The sequence below is a fragment of the Tenrec ecaudatus genome, chromosome X (genome assembly GCF_050624435.1).
Source record: "Tenrec ecaudatus isolate mTenEca1 chromosome X, mTenEca1.hap1, whole genome shotgun sequence".
NCBI classification, from domain to species: Eukaryota; Metazoa; Chordata; class Mammalia; order Afrosoricida; family Tenrecidae; genus Tenrec; species Tenrec ecaudatus.
Window position 1 is genome coordinate 3,601,272 of NC_134548.1, and position 19,184 is coordinate 3,620,455.

The 19,184-nt window shown below is 44.5% G+C and overlaps 1 protein-coding gene across 1 annotated transcript in view; it reads left to right on the forward strand.

The window, feature by feature from the left end:
* Positions 1-7,942: 7,942 nt before the first annotated feature.
* LOC142434431 (odorant-binding protein-like) overlaps positions 7,943-19,184 on the forward strand; it is a 62,770-nt gene continuing 51,528 nt past the window's right edge. The window contains exon 1 of the mRNA XM_075539150.1: positions 7,943-8,066. The gene's annotated coding sequence lies outside the window, so the exon portion shown is untranslated. The remainder of the gene's footprint in view (positions 8,067-19,184) is intronic.

A 19,184-nucleotide genomic window follows, 5' to 3' on the forward strand; every position in this document is an offset into this window, starting at 1 on the left:
AGAGAGGGGAAAAAGAGGACTTGATGCAAAGGGCTTAAGTGGAGAGCAAATGCTTTGAAAATGATGAGGGCAAAGAATGTACAGATGTGATATATACAATTGATGTATGTATGGATTGTGATAAGAGTTGTATGAGTCCCTAATAAAATGTTTTTTTTAAAAAAGAAAAAAAAAAGAAACTACCTTTCAGTATATTGTTTTCGAATCTTTAAACCGTCATTAGGGCAGCAAACTAGCTGTTAAATTAATTGTATCCCACCCCTAGTCACAAGCATTTCAAATACCAACAGGTTCACTGTGATAGGTAGGTTTATTGTGCCAACCTGGCCAATAGGAACATGTGGGATTAATCAAGGTCGCAGGCAGGTTGATGGGCAAGGCCTGCCCCCTTCTCTCTTGCTCTCTGGTGATATGTTTTAGCTCGTTGAACACATTCAGGAACAGTATGATTCACTCATACCATTTGTGGGGATTTGGGGCGAAACACAAAGCTGAAGTGCATGGCAGCACGTCACCCTCGGGTTGTCTGCCACCTTTCCTTTACATTCTATATCCGTTAACTGAATTAACAAACGCGAGGTAATAGAAATTTACAGTTCCATCGAAAGTATGACAGGTTTTGTGAAATGAATAAATAGATGTGATACGTACTGTTCTATCTAGTTGTACTAGACCTGTGGATACAATGGACATTATCAGTATGGGCCCTTAGAAGATGCTGTTTCCCAAATGAATGGCAAAAAAAAAAAAAAAAAAAGAGTAAGGCAAGCCCTCCCTCAATGTAAGAACATTGTGTTGTCACAACTCAACATTCTGTGATGCTCACCTTCCCGACACAATTGCACAATGAAGACAAAATAAATATATAAGCAAACGTGGTAAAGAAAGGTGATGGTACCCGGCCATCAAAAGATACAGCAACAGTGTGCTGTTGCTTTAGCTAGTTTTCTGCCTCAACTTGTGAGCTACACTATCTGTGTCACAGCTAACCTGTGGATGTTGCTGGAGCTTGAGGCTCCGTCCAGACCTGCTTAGCTATGCTGCTGATCTGTACATTGGCTGAACTTGAGGTTGGTGGATCCTGTCTTCTTGCATTGCTTGTGTTCGATATCCCACCTGAGCCTGCTTCCCTAAACTCCTGAGCTGCTGACTGTTGGTGACTCACCCTGCTGGTTGCTGCCCATTGGTGGCACCCTTCATGCCTTGCCTGAGGGAGCACTCAGCTGTCTGTACACATGCATTCCTCCAGTTGAATCCACAGAAATGAAATGAGCTATATTTGTGGGAAGAGATGATAGAGAAGACCGATATCAGCACCTAACATGACACCGGGAGCTGATTGTGGAACAGACCATCAATTGTTCCTATGTAAGCTCCAGTTGAAGTTGAAGAAAATGAAAATTATTGCTAAGATCCAAAACAGTACCTGAATTCTATCCCACCTGAATTGCAAGAGCAGATTGGATGCACTTAACAGAGCTGGTAGAAGACCTCGGGAGCTGAGTTATGACACCAAGAACATCATAATTTTCTTCTTCTTCTTTCTTTGAAGATCATCATATCTGTAGAAAGTAGAAGGTCGTTCAAGAGACAAAAAAGAAAATAAAGAAGAGACTCTGACATTTGCTATCAGCAGGAGTAGCTAAGGGAAATGGAAGAAACAATAGGATGTAAGGACTGGACTGAAAACTCCAAAGTGATACCAGGAGGCTAAGGATGAGGTGGGGAAGAAAGGGGGAACTGATCCCAAGGATCTACATACAAACCCCTCGTTGGGGGATGGACAAGAGAAAAGTGGGTGAAGGGAGGCATCGGACAGTGTAAGACTCGAAATAATAGTAATAATTTATGAATTATCAACGGTTAGTGACGGAGGGAAGGTGGGGGAGGGGGGGGGAAATGAGTTGATACCAAAAGCTCAAGTAGAAAGACAATGATGTCAACAAATGAACAAATGTGCTTGACACAAAGGATGTATTTATAGATTGTGATAAGCATTGTATAAGCTCCCAATAAAATTACTTTTTTAAATGTTGAATGCATATCTGAAAACTAACTTCTGATATTTACAGAGTAGATATAAGACAACAGTCATGCTGGTCTAGTAAAAGAGGAGCCGGTTTGTGAGGAATGGGTATCATTGAAAGGAATTGTAACCATTTCCGTAATCCTGAGAGATGTGCTAGAGTAATGTAGTTGCTTGTAGTCTTCGGTGCATATTGGAGTTACATGATCTCGTACCAACTTGAAGTGTAGGGGTGGAGTTTAGCCTGTCAATCAGGTCACGGCTGGATGGTGCCTCCTGGTGTGCGTGACCTCCCATAGGAGGGTCCTGAGAACCTCCCCCAGTCTCTATGGCTTCACCTGCCTGCTGTCACGTCCCTGGGAGAGCTAAGAGACCATGTCATTGGACTCACTTAACTCTGCGTCCTTCAGCCTGTGACGTGCCTGCATTCTGCATCATTGACCCTGGCTGCAGGGGCCTGAAGAGGGATTCATGGTCTAGTATCAGACTTACGGATTAGTATAGACTTGTTCGGGACTAGGCTGGGATGTTTGCTGGATACGTAATTATTTCTGGATGTAAAGCTCTCTCTTACACACAGCTGAGTGTCCTGGATTTCTTGCTCTAGTCTACCTGGTCTAACACACTGCATTAATCACTAGTATTTCACACTGGTGCCTTCCAGACCATGAGTGTTACTCACAGGTCAGGCACTCCTCTGTGCAACAAGAGGTTGGTGGTTCCAGACCATCAGTGGGTACCTAGGAAGTAAGTCCTAATGTTTAACTTCCTGTCAATCGGGTTATTTCCCCCCATCCATTCATACTTTTGCATCTGTCAACACGGTCATTTTAGTGTCCCTTGACTACTAAATAAAAATTTGGAAGTGTCTGCTCACCCACAATTGCCTTGAAGGAAGATGCGGTGCTTTAATTTAGAAAAAAATAAAATTAAAAACAACCATATCATCATAGTTGTACACAGAAACACATGTGGGCACCCAGAATTGAAGCTGCCTGATATAATGCCAAATTGGATGGTCTTTGAGAACAAAACAAAGGATTTTGTTATTCCCGTGGTTTTCTGGGGATTTTTGCAATGAGGAACAGGGGTTCTGATGAATTACAGACCTCTGGGTTTCACCTGGTCAGAGCGACCAGCACGACCCTTTCATGGTGGGGGTTGGTAAGGACTCACAGGCACCTGGAGAGAAGGCATCCGCGGTCAGTTACATACCTCATTGATCTCAGACCTTATTCTCCAGACTGAAACATGGAAGCATCCACCAGCCATTCTTGAAAATAGATAGACAAAGCATCCCTTGGCTCATTCGCTTCCCAGCACCCTCTGCCCTTCCCTCTTTCTTAAGTAATGAGTTCTATTTGCATTGTTCTTGAGAATGCACACAGATGAAAGCAAAGCAAGTAAAAAACTTTTACACAGATGTCTCATTTTGCATGGTGCCGCAATCCCCTCCTCCTGACTTGAGTTCTTCGTCCTAAACAGTCTTTCCTCCTTAACCTTTTTTAAAATTCTCTTTTGAATGAAAAAGAGTTTTAGTATATAACAGAGTTGAATTTTCCAATAACTTATTTTATGATTAGTACATTTGTCGCACATATAAGAAATCTTTCCCTCCTTTAAGGTACAGTTTTTTGTTACTTTCTTTTTAAAAAATCATTTTATTGGGGGCTTGTACAACTCTTATCACAATCCATCTGTCAATCACATTTGGACATTTGTTGCCATCATCATTCTCAAAGCATTTCCTTTCTACTTCAGCCCTTGGCATTAGATCCTCATTTTTATCACGCCTCTCCAGTTGCCATGGTCAGCTGGATCCCACAGGGCTAGGTCTTTGAAAGAGCACAATGCGCAAGGCAGGGAGTCTTTTGCAGGTACGCTACACACGAGTTTGATTTTCAGCAAGACTTCAGAAGTTATTGTCTTTAAAGAATTTAGGTTCAAAGAGAATATCTGGCAATAGGTTCAAGGGCACATCCAGCCTTCATGGTCCCAGAAATTCTAGACCAGCAGTTCTCAACCTGTGGGTCGTGACCCCTTTGGGGGTTGAACGACCCTTTCACAGGGGTCACCTGATTCATAACAGTAGCAAATTTACAGTGATGAAGGAGCAGAGAAAAAAATTTTATGGGTGGGGGGTCAACACAACATGAGGAACTGTAATAAAAGTTGCTTTGTGGGCTGCAGTGGATGCTCTACATCTTGGCTGTGGGGGTGTTGGCACAGGATTATGTACTGGTGAAATCTCAACTGTGTACTTCAGATGCGTGTGTCTTATTATATGGAAATTCTTCCCCAGTAAGGGTGGTTTAGTACTTAAGGCATGTCGACTTCTGAGGGCATTTAGCAATAGAAGGAAGTAAAATTGTCCTGACAGGGAAACAGATAACCTTCTGCTTAAAAGAAAAAAGACAACTGATGGCCATTCCATTGGAGGAGGACTAATTGATGCTCACCAAGCTGAATAGGCCTTGGTCTCCTGGTCACCATCATTCACTGTCATAGAGACTGGGTTAGGCATGTCGCCCATGTGGGCTTAGTTTTTCATTCCTTCTAACTCTCTGTGTTTATTTAGATGTGTGTGTGTGCGTACGTGTATGTAGGTGTGTGCTTGTGTGTATGTGTGTGTTTTGCTACCTGAAAGAGAAAGAAGGGGGAGAGAGAGTGAGAAACAGAGGGAAGATGCAGATAGTGGAGTCCATGAAATTACTTCATTTCATTTGGGTGTGTTTCCAAGTATAGAAACGCTCAAATGGAAACTTTTAAATTAAAATTCACCCTGGAAATGCTGCTTCTTCTACACCCACAGCACACCCTTAAATGCCACATAAAATGGAAGGATCTCCCTGCACTTTAGATGGAAGAACTTGTTACTTCTTACTTTCCCCAGGGGTCTTCTACTGAGTGTTTGAATACACTCCGCCCAAGGGTTCTTAGAAAAGGCAGGGCGTTAGGGTTATGATTAGGGTTAGGAAAAAAAAAAAAAAGGCAGGGCAGAGATGAAGTAACAAGTGCTGGGTGGTGCAGGGTCAGAATTAATACACCCCGAGGTGATATCCTAAAGAGTATGCTATTTCCCCCCAAAACCAACCCTCTATATTGTCCAACCACCTCTCTAGGAAACTTCCTGGAACGATCTCACCTGGTTGAATATAGGTTCTATAAAGGTAACTGGATGATTCTGAACAAATGCTCCTTCCTCTTCCTTTTTTGCCTCAAAGGCAAATTCTCCCTTCTAACTGGACATCACCCCCCCCCCCCAGAAGTGTTACAAGGAAGGGGAAATTCAACTCGGGTGCTGCACAGCACCAACAAACACACATCGTTCCTCAAGTTCCTGCAATGCTTACTCACACATGCACCCCTACCATGACCCACCTCTACCTTATAAAGCTGCCTAGGCCAGAGAACACACATTGTTACAGATAGGAGTTTCAGCACATGGAATTCAGGACAGATAAACCCCTCAGTAACAGTCCTGAGAATAGAGATATCATGAGGGTAGGAGTATGGTTGAGGAGGGGGCAGAAAAGGGGAACCCATCACAAGGTTGGGTATATAGCCTCTCCCCATGCCCCCCCAAAGGGGATAAATAACAGAAATGTGGGTGAAGGAAGCTCCTCATTTTTCCCTCCCCCACCATCCCTCCCTCATGAAACCCTGATAATTTAGAAATTATTAATATAAAAAAAGAAATTTTTAATGTCTTACACTGATCAATTTCCTCCTTAACCCATTTTTTTTTTTTTGCTGTCTATCTCCCAGAGAGGGAATTATATGTATATCATTGTGATTGGTTCCCCCGTTTTCCCAGTATGGTGATGCTAAGTGAGTTTGGGTCTGCTAATTGCAAAGTTGGTGATTCCAACTACTCCTGCCCTCCTTTTGAGATGAATAAGGCCGTCTGCTCTTAGAAAGGTTTCCAAAGACTCAGACATCCTATACAAGGTCACTAGGAGTCAGCGATGACTAAATGGCAGCATGTTGGTTTTCTGGTGATTTGCTTGTCTGTTTATTAATAAACAGATTTGAAGATTTGAGTGGGAGTATTTGAAAAGGATAAGGGTTACAGAGGGTAGAGGTAAACTTGATATGTAGGGCACCCAATGGGGCATATCATTTCAGTTACTAGTTTGTTATTTCAATTTCACTGTGCTGCTACTCAATTTTCATCAGATATTAGATGCTGAGCCACTGAAAATTCAGAATACTCTTCAGGAACATTAAGCAAAAACAAACAAAATATGGACAAGAAATCTGAACCCACACCTGATTTGTAACCGAATATCTGACGTGGAGAAAGGACCATGGAGACTGGCATAGTTTCCTCCAGTCTTATCAACTTATACCTCAAATGATTGATTGGGATTGCTTTGAAAATCTACACTGCTCATGACAAGATGGCCTTGGTATCGATACTCTAGCTGGATCCCTTAGGCTTTAGTTCTTAAGGTTGGTTTTTATTTGTTTGATAGCAGGAAACACTTTCAAGTGTTTATGGCTACAGTTTGTCTTCAACAGAAGTTTTGTGAAGAAGGAAATCCTATAAATAGTAAAAAAGGGGGAAACTGTAAGTGCTCCCGCGCTTGAAGCAGATGGGTGTTAATACATTTGTAAACCAGGTGAGATTGCTCCTACTACTTAAAGGGCAAAAATAAAAGTAGTCACAGATAACAAAACCACTAACTTCAAGGATAGGGTGGGAAGTGTTTACTTCCAAGTTGAGATGCCTGAATGACCGCAACCAGAGCTAATTTTCAAGTTTCTGTGCTCAATCATCTGTGCCTTCTCTTCTCGTAGCAAATCACCTCAGATGATGCCAGCCCTCACTTCCTCCTGCTTGAGGTTCTAAGCTACCACTGACAGCAACAGTCGTGCTGCAACCATCAGCACTGTGAAACATCAGCATTCCCGAATGAAACATCCCTCACCTTATATTTTTGCAGGATATACTGGAAGCATTGGGCTATAAAATTCCACAGCTGGCTAGGGGGATTCTACATTCGGGTATATGGAAGCATTACGGAGTCAGCATCTCTGAATCTCCGGGTTAGAAAACAGAATTATCCCATAGCCTCTTAGGAGCCAATATTAAGGGCTCCAGTATGCTGACATTTCTTAAGATGCTGCTGGCGCAAACGAGAAGTGCCTACTGGGTGGGTGAGGACCAAAATCTTGTCTTCTACGTGCATAGTTGTTATGAGGGTACATGCCCCAACTTTGAAAGAGGATTGGAATTTCACAGCGAACAGGCAAGACGACTTCCGTCAGCTTGGTCAGCTCTTTTGGACGAAGATTTTACCAGTGACTTGAACTGAAATTAATGCAAGCTAAATGAAAACAAAGGGCCTAAGTAGGAAGGAAAAAACAAGTCGATTTACCTCAAGAGAGGGGAACAGAAACCTAGTTAGTGCATCGTTTGAGTTGAGTTTGCATTGGGTTGGGGAACAGAGGAGGGACATTTTCATCATGGCTTTAGGTTAGAAGCGCTTCAGAATGCCTTGCACACCCGGCCCCCAAATCAAAACCCAGGTGGCAGAGACAGAACCAGGAAACAACCAACCCCCAAAACTCCCAAGGAAGCAGCTACTGCCCATTCCAGGGGATCCAAGGCCGGGCAGGGGGCAGTAGGAAAGCCCCTGTGGGGGTGCACGCTGCCTGGTCCAGATCGGGTCGCGCACGTCTCCGGGGCACCGCTCCCAGGTAAAGGCTGCACGGGAAGACCTCGGGGTACGGAGCAGGTTCCCCATCTCACCACAAGCCATCAGTCTGCAGGGCCTCCAGAAGCCACGCCCCTCGGGCAGGTCAGAAGGCAGCCCAGCCAAGGCCTCCAGGGCCCAACTGGCTGTAGCAGAAGGCATAGGGGCACTTCCGGGTCACCGGGGTCGAGGGGCGGAGCCGGGCTTCAGGAAGCCGGAAGTGGACATACGCGGCCGGCGGGCGACGGTGGCGTCAGCGGGGCCGTGTTCAGGCCTCAGCGCGGGCCTGGCGGTCCCGTGGGTCCGGTTCTCCGGGACCCCCGACGACGTCGCAGCCGGTAACGGGTCGTCTCCGGGGTCGGGGCCGGGGCGGCGCGTCGGGACGGCGGCGGGTCCAGCGCGGCGTGAGGAGGCCGGGCCGCCGGCCGCAGGGTGCTCGGCGGGGCGCGAGCGCAGCCCCCGCGGCCTCCCGGCGCCCCGCTCCCCGCCTGCAGCCGCGCGGCCCACCTGCTGCTCCGGCGGACGGACGGGCGCCCCGCCGCCCCCTCGTCCCTCAGCGCGCCCTCAGAGGCCACGCAGGCCCGAGGTCGCGCGGCGGGAGGAGGAGCCTGTTTGGCGCATGCGCGCGCCGAAGCTGCAGCCGTGCGTCGTGCCGACGTGCACGTGGCGACGTCGCCGCGCTGGGGCAGCGCCGCGGGGGCGGGGCTCTGGCCTTGGGGCGGACTTGGGTGCGTTGGGGCTTCAGGCGGCTCCTGTGGTCCCGGAGGCAATTCGACTGTGCACCTGAGTCGCTGAGCGCTGAAGCGCCGCCCTGGCAGGTGAGGCGCACCTGAGGCCGATCCTCGGGATCCAGGAGTCCCCTTCGTCTCTGGTGCTCCGAGCGGGCGGGGCCGGGCCCTGCGCCCCCGCTTCCCTTTGACCTCTACGTCCCAGGTGGCTGCGGGACTCCATGCTTCCTGTGAGAGGCGGGAAGTCCCCCAAGATCCCCAGGTCTGCAGCCACGCGTCCTCCACAGCTCCATTTCGGTTGTTATTAAGGAGCCCAGGACCTTGCCCTTTGCCTGGCGCTGACATGAAGGAGATGCTCTGAGCATTTGTTTTCAGTTTCTCCTCAGAATATTCAAAGTTGCAAGAGGCACTTCATGTAATATCACTTATGTCCTTGCATAACACATTATCAGGATGGGAAAATACCCGGGATTCTACCTGGCTTGACCTGTGATGCTTAGCAGAAGCAGAGTTCAGATCAACAGAGTCTTTGAAGCTGTGGCCATTTATCCAATCTCAACAAGCCCATTGCCAACAGAAACACCTTAGTACTTACCAACACGAACAAATTCATTGGCTCCTTTTTTTCTGTGCGTATGAATAACGGGGAAGGTATTTCCCTTTAAACCTAGAATGGAAAACTTGGTCATTTGATTTAGTGAATGCAATAAAACCATTCAATACATAACCCGGATAACAAGGATTTCATGCCTGGCCTTGCATGCATCAACAATGTCTGCATAGCTCCCTTATCTACAAAACAGCATCTGTACACTTTACTTCATGGAGTTACCAAAGACCTTCCGTTCGGAATAAAAAGCAACTGGTGAAATGCAGTAAGACCGAGTGAAATTAAACACCGTGTGACTCTGGGGGCCTGTTCCATTATGTTACATCTATAGAACCGCGGTGTCACACCGTGAGCATGGTCTCCATGGCTCCATGAATCAACACAGAGCACCACCTTCCTCTGTGGGCTGCAGACACTCTTCTGCATGTTCAGTAGGATGGTATTTACAGGTAGACAGATAATTGTCACAACTGAAATGTGAACCAATTCTGATCAATGGAGAGAAAATTGAACCTCAGTCAACCTGACTGCAACCAAGTGTCCACACGTATGGAGGAGTTAAAAATAGTAAGAACCTTACCTTCTCAACACGACAATGCAAATGATACCCTGTTCATTCTATTTTTTTTTAATTTAAGCAAAAGGAATGACTCGACATATGGTTATCTTATTGGAATATTTATGACTGTATGTCTGTGTACAACAGATACAGAGAAAGATAAAGACAAAGTTCTGCAGTCAAATTAAAATTTCGCAAGTTAATTTCAAATTGACAACTTGGGTCATTATATATCCCCAACATAAGTCCAAATCTTTTCTCTGTAGATCTATTTGTCTGTGTTAGACTTAAGACCTCATCGTTTCTGACTTACGCAATCAATTTTCAGAGATTGTCTTTTATTGGGTGTTTGTCTGCATTCTCTGCCCCAGTCTTCACAGAAGCAACATGATCAGGAAGGAGAGAATGTAGCCACCTTCTGTGGAGAACTGTTCTGGGGCCTGGAGGTGCTGAGTTCAAATCACATCACCAACAGATAATCGTCTACAGGATAAATGCTACCTCCTCCTTTTTGAGAACTCTGATCTTCTGTTGCCATCACCCTACTTCCTGTATACAGCTCCCTGGCACCACCCCCAACCCCCACACATTTGTTGAACACAAATATTAAGTATTTATTTTTTTAAATAAACCTGTTTTAGAACAGAATCCTTCTTTTCCCTCTTCTTAATTCCTAACTTCCAAATTCAATTCCTCCTCCAAAGGCCTTCCATACCTATAGAAGCCCAGGTATAATCCACCCAAATTCCATCATCTGTTTATGGATCTGAACTAGGAATCCAAAGAAGTGAAAAATATTTCCACTTCTTTCGTTATTGACTTGAGTTCTTACCAAAGGTGTGCAAAAGAACAGTCATGTTACCAATAATCCTTGAGGTAATGAAACCTTTTCCACCTCATGGGAGTGAGAATTTATATCATGTAGGCTATGTTACATCCAAGGTGAAATTCCCGTTGTCAAATGGGTCAAAGCCTTAAGTTGCTTCCTTGCAGGTATGACTTTCTTTTTCTTTTTTAAAGTAATGGATATATCACAGGTTTCCATTATTCAGTCAATCCAAGCAGAATTGTACAGTTGCTCCCTCAGTTTCCACCCATTCTTTCTATATATGCACTCAGTGACTGCCTCTCCCCTTCTCCTGACCACTGTGACTCCCTCCTCCTCAAACTGATATTCTACTTCTCTCTCTGTAGGTACATCAATCCTGGGTTTCATATACAAAAGGAAAAAAAAAGAAAAATGTAACACAACTTCAATAACGTAACACTTCTGAGATATACCCTAATTTCAAAGAAAAAAACCATAAAAATACAAACCAAAGATGCCAAAAATTTTAGAAACTAAGTTACATGTAGCATGCATCAAGGGTGAGGGGGAAGCAAATCTGACAAAATTTTAACTGTTAAGTCAGGTCTATGCCTTTATAGTCTGCTATGCTCATCCCTCCAAAGCGCTCTCTTTAGGAAACGCTTTCCTCCAATCTGTCAGTTGTCAATAGAAGGGATTTTTCCACAGACGACTTTCCTATGTAGTTCCACAAATGGATCTTGGGCTGACATTGTCATCCATAGCTTTCTGCACACCAGATTCTGATAAGCAGAGGAAGCTGGGAACCTACATACCCCTCACCCCATGACTTCAGCTTTCTGTTTGATGGCATTCTGTATTTGAAGGGTTGCCCATGTACGCCACTGTTTGCTGAGAGCTGTCAGTGGCCTTTCATGTCTCTACTGACCTTGGATCTAGGTGACTGACTACATCTACTGGCCTGTCACCCTCCTACAGTCCACATCACATTTCAGCATCCAAACCCTGCCAAGACGTGGGTGTAATGTGGCCCTTGTTAGCATCTTATTGGTCGGCCTGAGGTGGACTGGGCTGGGATGCGTTCTGTGGGTGTGAGATTGCTTGTTGATCTCAAGCTCTGTCTCATGGACATGTGAGTGCCACTGGATTGATTTCTCTAGGCCACCTGTGCGACCGCGATGTCCCACCCAACTCCCTACCCACGCACACAGCAACAGATTCAAAGTAGCCAGGAGTACTTCTACAGAGAGGTTATGTTGTATTTTTATGCTCTGCTCACACCTTTGAAATCCCGCCTCAGGTTCCCTGGTGTTTAGAAAGTGACCGATGAAGGATTTCATTGGTAACTGAAAGACTTGAGGGCACTGTTCATGTGTCTTCCTACAATATTCCGCGTGTTGATTCCAAGGGAGGCTTTTGACTCTGTCCTCTAAGACTTTGGCTCCTAAATCTCTACCTCCACAGAATGTTTGAAGCCCACCACCCAGAGTCCTGAGATTTCTCTACAAGCAAGGAGGGTAGATTCTCCCTTGGTAACCAGATTGCTGTCTTCGTTTTCATTCCATGAAATGTCTACTTACATGACATAGTATGCAAAACGCATGAGTCCACTGTGCGGGAAATACTCAACATCATGGTTTTTTTTTTTAACAATTTATTGGGGCTCATACAACTCTTATCACAATTCATACATATACATACATCAATTGTATAAAGCACATCTGTACAGTCTTTGCCCTAATCATTTTTTTCTCCTCTTTTCTTTTTGTACATTTTATTAGGGACTCATACAACTCTTATCACAATCCATACATATACATACATCAATTCTACAAAGCACATCCATACATTCCCTGCCCCAATCATTCTCAAAGCGTTTGTTCTCCACTTAAGCCCCTTGCATCAGGTCCTCTTTTTTTTTTCCCCTCCCTCCCCTTTCCCCCCTCCCTCATGTGCCCTTGGTAATTTATACATCGTTATTTTGTCATATCTTGCCCTATCTGGAGTCTCCCTTCCCCCCCCTTCTCTGCTGTCCCTCTCCCAGGGAAGAGGTCACATGTGGAACCTTGTAATCAGTTCCCCAACATCATGCATTTTAACATCGAATTTACCACCTTCCATTGTGTTGTTTGGATTTGTAGGGGCGGCGTATATGCGATCATAATTTCCTCGGATCTGCAAGTAATATATCGGTAGGAAATGTTGGCCCAGGTATCACTATTTCTCGAACATCATCTACAGCAATGTGACCCGTGGCTTACATTAGAGAAAAAACTGCATGTGTTGAACATAGGAAGCTTATAAAAACAATAACAACAAGCACAATGCCAAGGGAAGAAACAAAAGTAAGAAATTTCTGTAACAGTTTACACTGTTTCATCACATACTATGTTCAATTCACATCCACTGTGCTATTTCATGTGAAGTACCGAGGGAGAAAGCAGACACACATCATGCTTCTGATGGTGTCACTTTTCAGTACGCCTCTGAATCCAGATAATTGCAGGATAGACTCTGCCCAGAACAAGTCACCCCACCAAAAAGTCCCAGTTAATTACTGCTGAAATCAGCAATGCAAAACCTATGGAACATAATTCCCGCAGAGCAAGACATAGGTGTCATGCATCCTCATTCTCTCATGGGATTGGTTGTAGAAACTTATCAATACCCAATAAATCGAAGGATAAATCTATCCCAGTTGCCTCCTTCTGAAAATCAGCGATGCAATCCCTATGCAGTTTATTTCTTGCAGAGCAAGACATAAAGGTGTCATGCATCCTCATTCTCTCATGGGGATTGGTCAAGAAATCCAAGGATTGTGCTTTGGGGAGTTACAGGTGAAGATCCAGGTGCACAAATTTTGAAACCCCAACACAGTCCCTCAAAGCAACATGCACTTGCATAAAAGAAGAATCCCTTGTGCTGGGCTGTCCTCATTACCATTGAGAGTTGTTCTTCAGGCAGAGAGTGCAGGCCAATGCAGGTGAGGGTGAGTCCCAACATCAGGAGAAGAATCTTCTTCTTGCCTGTGTTGGTCACTTGTCCTTCTGAGGAGCCAGTGGATGGTAACCTGCTGTAGAGGTTCTGTATTCCTGCCTCCTTTTATGCCTCCTGTGTTTCCATGTGGCTATTCATCATTGGTTCCCTAAGACATCTTGAAACAGCAACAGTAAACATGCTGGTTGACAATTCTTTAAGGAGATTTAGATTGTGTGTAAATCATTCCCCTCTACCTCTCAAAAACAAACCAAAAAAACCTTTTAGCCCCAATTCTTTTTCTGAAAGTTTCCTGTGGAAGGGTATCCATGTCTATGCCATTTATCTTGAGAGATATCAAGTGATGTAAGTGCCAACTCTGAGGAGGAAAACCTGGTCTTGAGGGTCACTTTTGCCTCAAAGCCAATTAAGGACTTGCTGGTGGTCATCGTCTTGGCGTTCTTCTGTTGGATTTGGGGTGTTGTCTGGCTGGGTCTGACCTCTGTGGTGGGAAGGAGATCCTGCACTTGTCACTGTCTTCTCAGTGTGCTCCTCAGCCATTCATGGAGAACCAGAGATGTCTTCTCGGTGTAAACCTCCTCCAACATGGCTTCATATAGAGACATGAGTCCCCTGTGTTAACCTTTCTTCCAAAAAGAGAAGTAATCAGCCACTGGAATAAGTTAATAACTTTGGTCCTTCGACCAAGGCCCACAATCTATTTTCATGCCGATGTTGTTAGTGGCCCTCATTCGGTTCTGACCCACAGCGATCTGTGCATGATAGCAGGGAGCAACATTGGGCCCTGTGCTATTCACACAATTAGTCCTTCGTGTGATCCATTGTTCACACATTGTGTCAATCCATCTCATTGAGGGCCTTCTGTCTTTCTCTGCCCTCTACTTTGCCAAACATGTTCTCTTTCTCCAAGGATTATTCTTGTGATAACATGTCAAAATCCATAACATGTCAAAATCCATAACATGAATTCTTGCCATCCCTGTCTTATGGAGCCCTGTGGCCTGTCTTCTTGCAAGACAAACTTGTCTATCCCCTGAATGTCTGTGGTACTTTCAAGCAACATGATTCAAATGTACCCATAGCCTGGGTCAAGTGCACTTGACTCCCCAGTGTAACATCTTTGCTCCTCCACACCTTGTGTAGCAGATACACCTGATGCATTAAGTCTATTCATCTCATGCCGCTGCTTCCAAGCCATTCATTGTGGATCCAAGCAAAACAAAGTCATTCACAAATTCAGTTTTGATCTACATTTATCAGGATGTCACCTACTGGTGCAGCTGTGAGGATTTGGGCCTTCTTGACACTGAGCTGTAATCTGCATTGAAGGACGCAGGCCTTTGATCTTCATAAGCAAATATTTCCACTCCTGCTCACTCTGAGGAAGTTAGCTTGTTCATAAACTTTTCTTCAATCCAGATGCCTCATCCTTCCTCATATAATATTGCTTCTCTGGTTATTTGCCAACATGCATATTGAGAAATAGGCTGAAGGAATACAACGCAGACACACACCTTTCCTGAATGTCAAGCCAGCAGCTTGCCCTTGATCTGTGTGCATGACTTCCTGAGCCCAAGAAAGGGTTGAGAAATTCCCCTTCTCAAGTATAACCCAAATTTGTTAGGGTTCACGCTATTGAATGGCTTTGCATAGTCAATGAGAAACCAGTAGACATCTTTCTGGTGTTATCAATTTTGACCCAAGGTCCATTTGGCACCCGCAATGGTATCTCTAGTTTCACACCCTCTTGTGAATCCAGAGGCAGCTCCCCTGTCAGTGCAGTGCTGTGACCATTGTTGGCTGATCTTCAGCAACATTGTACATGCCTTTGCCCTCAATGACACCGTTGTACAGTGTGAGCATTTGGTTGGGTCACCTTTGTTGTGGATGGGTAAGATATTGGATGTCTTACCGTCAGTTGGCCAGGTTGCTGCCTCCCAAATTACTTCCAGAGATTTATTAACTTGTGCTTTCAGAGCTTTATTAACTTGTTGAAACATTTAAGTCGGTGCTGTGCCCACTCCTGGAGCCAGTGTTTTGCCTGATGCTTTCAGTGCAGCTTGAACTTCAATTCCTCCTTCAATTCCATTCGTTCCTATTCCTGCGCACCCGCTGGAAATACTAGGAAAAGGATAAATTTTTATTTTTTTGGTACAGTGACTTTATGTATTTTAACCATCTTCTTTGATGTTTCTTGCACTATTTAATGTTTTACTTATAAATCAAGTCTGGAAATTTCTCTTGTTTTCTTTCACTTTCATTTAGGATGAGTGTGTCCTTCCCCTTTGGATTTCTAGCCTTAGTTCTTGCACATTGCTGTAAAATATTTTCCATTGTCTTTTCAAACTTCCCTTTTAAATGTTCGCTTTCATTCTATGACATCATTTCCTCCATCTGTGTGGCTATTACATTCTTAAGATCAGCTTTTAGGGTCTCTTCTGACATGCCCCGTGGTATTTTCTTCCTTGTGTATTTTAGTGACCTTTCTCTTTATTCGCGCATGATGTCCTTCCATGGCTCAGCAGGCCTGATGGCATTTTCTTCCAGTTCAGAAAATCTCTTCTTGGTTCGTTCTTGATATTCAGGTGGGACAGACTTAAGGTTGTGTTCTGGCTCTCCTGGATATGTTTAAATTCACTTCAGCTTCAGCCTGAACTTGCATATGAGTCATTGGTGGTCATGTCTACCGGCAGATCCTGGCCAGGTTTCAGCTGCTGATGCTGAGATTCTGCGTTGTCTCTTTGCACAGTCTGGTTTGTGTGCATTCCATCAAGAGAACTCCCTGCGTATAGTGTTCATTCCTGTGGTTAAAAGAAGGTATTTGTGATGTACAAGTCATCACACTTCCAAAATTCTATTATGCGATATTTGGTTTAGCTCCTAACACCTTGTTCATATTCCCCAACTACTGTTCCTTCTTCTTTGTTTTGAATGTTTGCATTCCATTCACTTAAAATTATCAATGCATTTTGATTGCATGTTTCATCAATTTGTGTTTGAGGATGTTGATGGAGTTCTTCAACTTCTTCAGGAGCAGCCTTTGAGGTTGGTTTATAAATTAGACCGATAGTTGCTTTGATTAGATTTCCCTGACGGTGGACGATTATGATCCTGTCCCAGACAGCATTGTATTTAAAGATTCAAGTAGAAATGACTTTGGCACTTTGGTACTCAATTTAAGGCATATAAATTGCTTGATTTTCCCTTGTTGTTTTTTTCCTGAGTAGTTTCAGGGAAAGTAACATCAATTTCCTTCTGTCTCAAGCTTGCAGGAGAAACGCAGGCATTTCTGCACTCAACCTGATCTGTATTGCACTTGACACCGTGACAAGGAATTTAGGATCTTGTTCACGTCAGAAATGGCAAATAAATAAAACAGGTTTTATAATGAGCATAAGAGACCATTGATTCCCCAAACTTTGTGACACAGAGTGGTTTTTCCCTCTTAAGACCGGAAACAGTTATTCATTCCTATCTTTCTCTGGGCTTCACCCAGGTCATGTTACTTTCAGTGTCTCATACGAAGTGTCATGATATCAGTGCTGACTCGTAGCGACCTATATCAGACTGGGAGGAACTACCCGCTGTGTGTTTCCAAGGCTGTAACTGTGGAAGCAGAAAATCCTGCCTTTCTCTTGATGAGCAGTTAGAGATTTGAAACGGTGGCCCTTTCTCATTGCAGGGGAATGTAAAACCATCCTGCTACTAGGGCTACTAAGTGCCTCAGGTGCCTGTAAAAGTTGTACATTGAATAAAGGCCAAAGCAAAACTGATGCATTTCAAGCGTGGACTGTCAAAGAATACTGCAGTAACACTGATTGCTAAAAGGACACCGATCTGTATTGGAAGTACGGCCAGAGTGCACTTCAGATGCAAGGATGGTGAGATTTTGTCTTATAAAATGTGGCATTTACATACTCTCTTGTCAACTTTCCAAGGGGTGGAGTCTAGCCTGTCAATGCCTCCATAGCCACTGAGACCACCATGTGGGCATAGCCTTCTCCTCAGGATTCTGGGAATTCCTAAATGCCCCCCTGGAGGCAGAGATGCCCTCTCAGCTTCGTCTCCCTGTGAGACATTCCTGTTGACAAGCCACATGGAGCTATGCTAATGGCAGCCAGAGCCTGGAGCTGGGGAGCCACATGGAGGCCCACGCCCGTGCTAGGATGCTTCCACTGCCTCCGGATCCACAAGACTTTCTACGTATTAGCCTGTGATCTTCCTATGATCAGAGTCATTGCATGTATTGAATGAGCCTGAAGAAGAATTTACAGAGTGGTATCAGAAATAAGAGATATTATCAGACTAACAAATTTAATGTGGACTGGGCTAGGATTTAAAATATATATATACAATTACCCTTTTATATGGAGAGAGCTCTCTCTCTTTTTTTTTTTTAATCTCTTATACACATATGAGTGTCTTGGATTTGTTTCTCTGGTCTACCCAGACTAACACACATACTTTGGACATGTTGTCATGAGAGACTAGGACCTGGAAAGGGCCTCAGGCATGGTAAAGTAGAGGCTGTGAAGGAGAGGAAGACCTGAAAGAAGATGGATTGTCACTGGCTGTAACACTGGGCTCCGGCACAGGAACAATGGCGAGGAGGAGATTGAGGGCCCGTGACTTGTTCTAGGATGCAGGCAGATGCCGTAGGGTGTAACCTCCTCAAAGTCATGTCTTTTGAACAGCAGCTTGTTTCCCCAGTGTTTATCAAACCGACCCTGAAGCGTCGTACGCCCGTGTTCATCTAAATGGAGGATGCTTTAGATCTGACTTTTCTTTCTAAACCACTTCGTTGGAAGTGAATACAGAGATCATATTCCACAGTTAAACCGCATCAGGCAGTATTGCACCATTGCTGCAACATTCTTTGTCTTCTGGAACTCCTGGATTTCAGATGCCTTTTACCTCCCCTCCTCCACCCAACCGCCCAGGAGCCCCTAGAAACCCTTACCCTGTTTGCTGTCCCCATAGTCCACCAATGCTGGGCATCATATACTCAACAACAGACAAACACAACAGTTCAAGAGGGTCACTCCAAAGGACCAAACACATCTGTGATAAACCCTAACATGAACAAAGAAATACAGAAAATGTTGAAAATTACATCAGTCTCAGTGGCACTCAGAGGTGGGTTCAACTGACAGGGTTTTAACCAAGTTAGGTTTATCACTTTGATAACTATTTGATCGCTCCAATTTACTTTGTTTCGCAACCAGGTTTTTCTCACCCCTCTATTTTGGATTGTGTTAGTGTTGGTGTACTAGAGAAACAAATCCATCTATACACACGTATATAAGAAAGTGATTTATATACAAGAGCAATTGAATATTGAAAAAACATCCCAGCCCAGTCCAGATCAAGTCCATAAGTCCGATATTAACCCATATGTCTGATAACAATCTCTAAATTCCTTTTCTGATACAAGAAAGACATGCAATGAAGCCAAATGCAGGAGAGTCCCAAGCAAGTAGGTAGAACGTCTTTGGATCCAGCAGTGTTATAAGCATCTCAGCGCTGGCAGGGATCTCTCTGTGGCTTCTCTGGCTTCAGAGGTCTGGTTCCCTCCATGTGGCTTGTCTTCTGCAATGTCTCCCAGGGAGTGGCAGAGAGAGAAAAGTGTCTTCCGCCTCCAAGGAGGAAGAACCAGATTTCCAGAAATCTCAGGAGAAGGCCATGCCCACAGAGAAGATTCCTTGCTATCTCCAGATGAATACCCTAGACTCCACCTCTACACCATTAATCCTT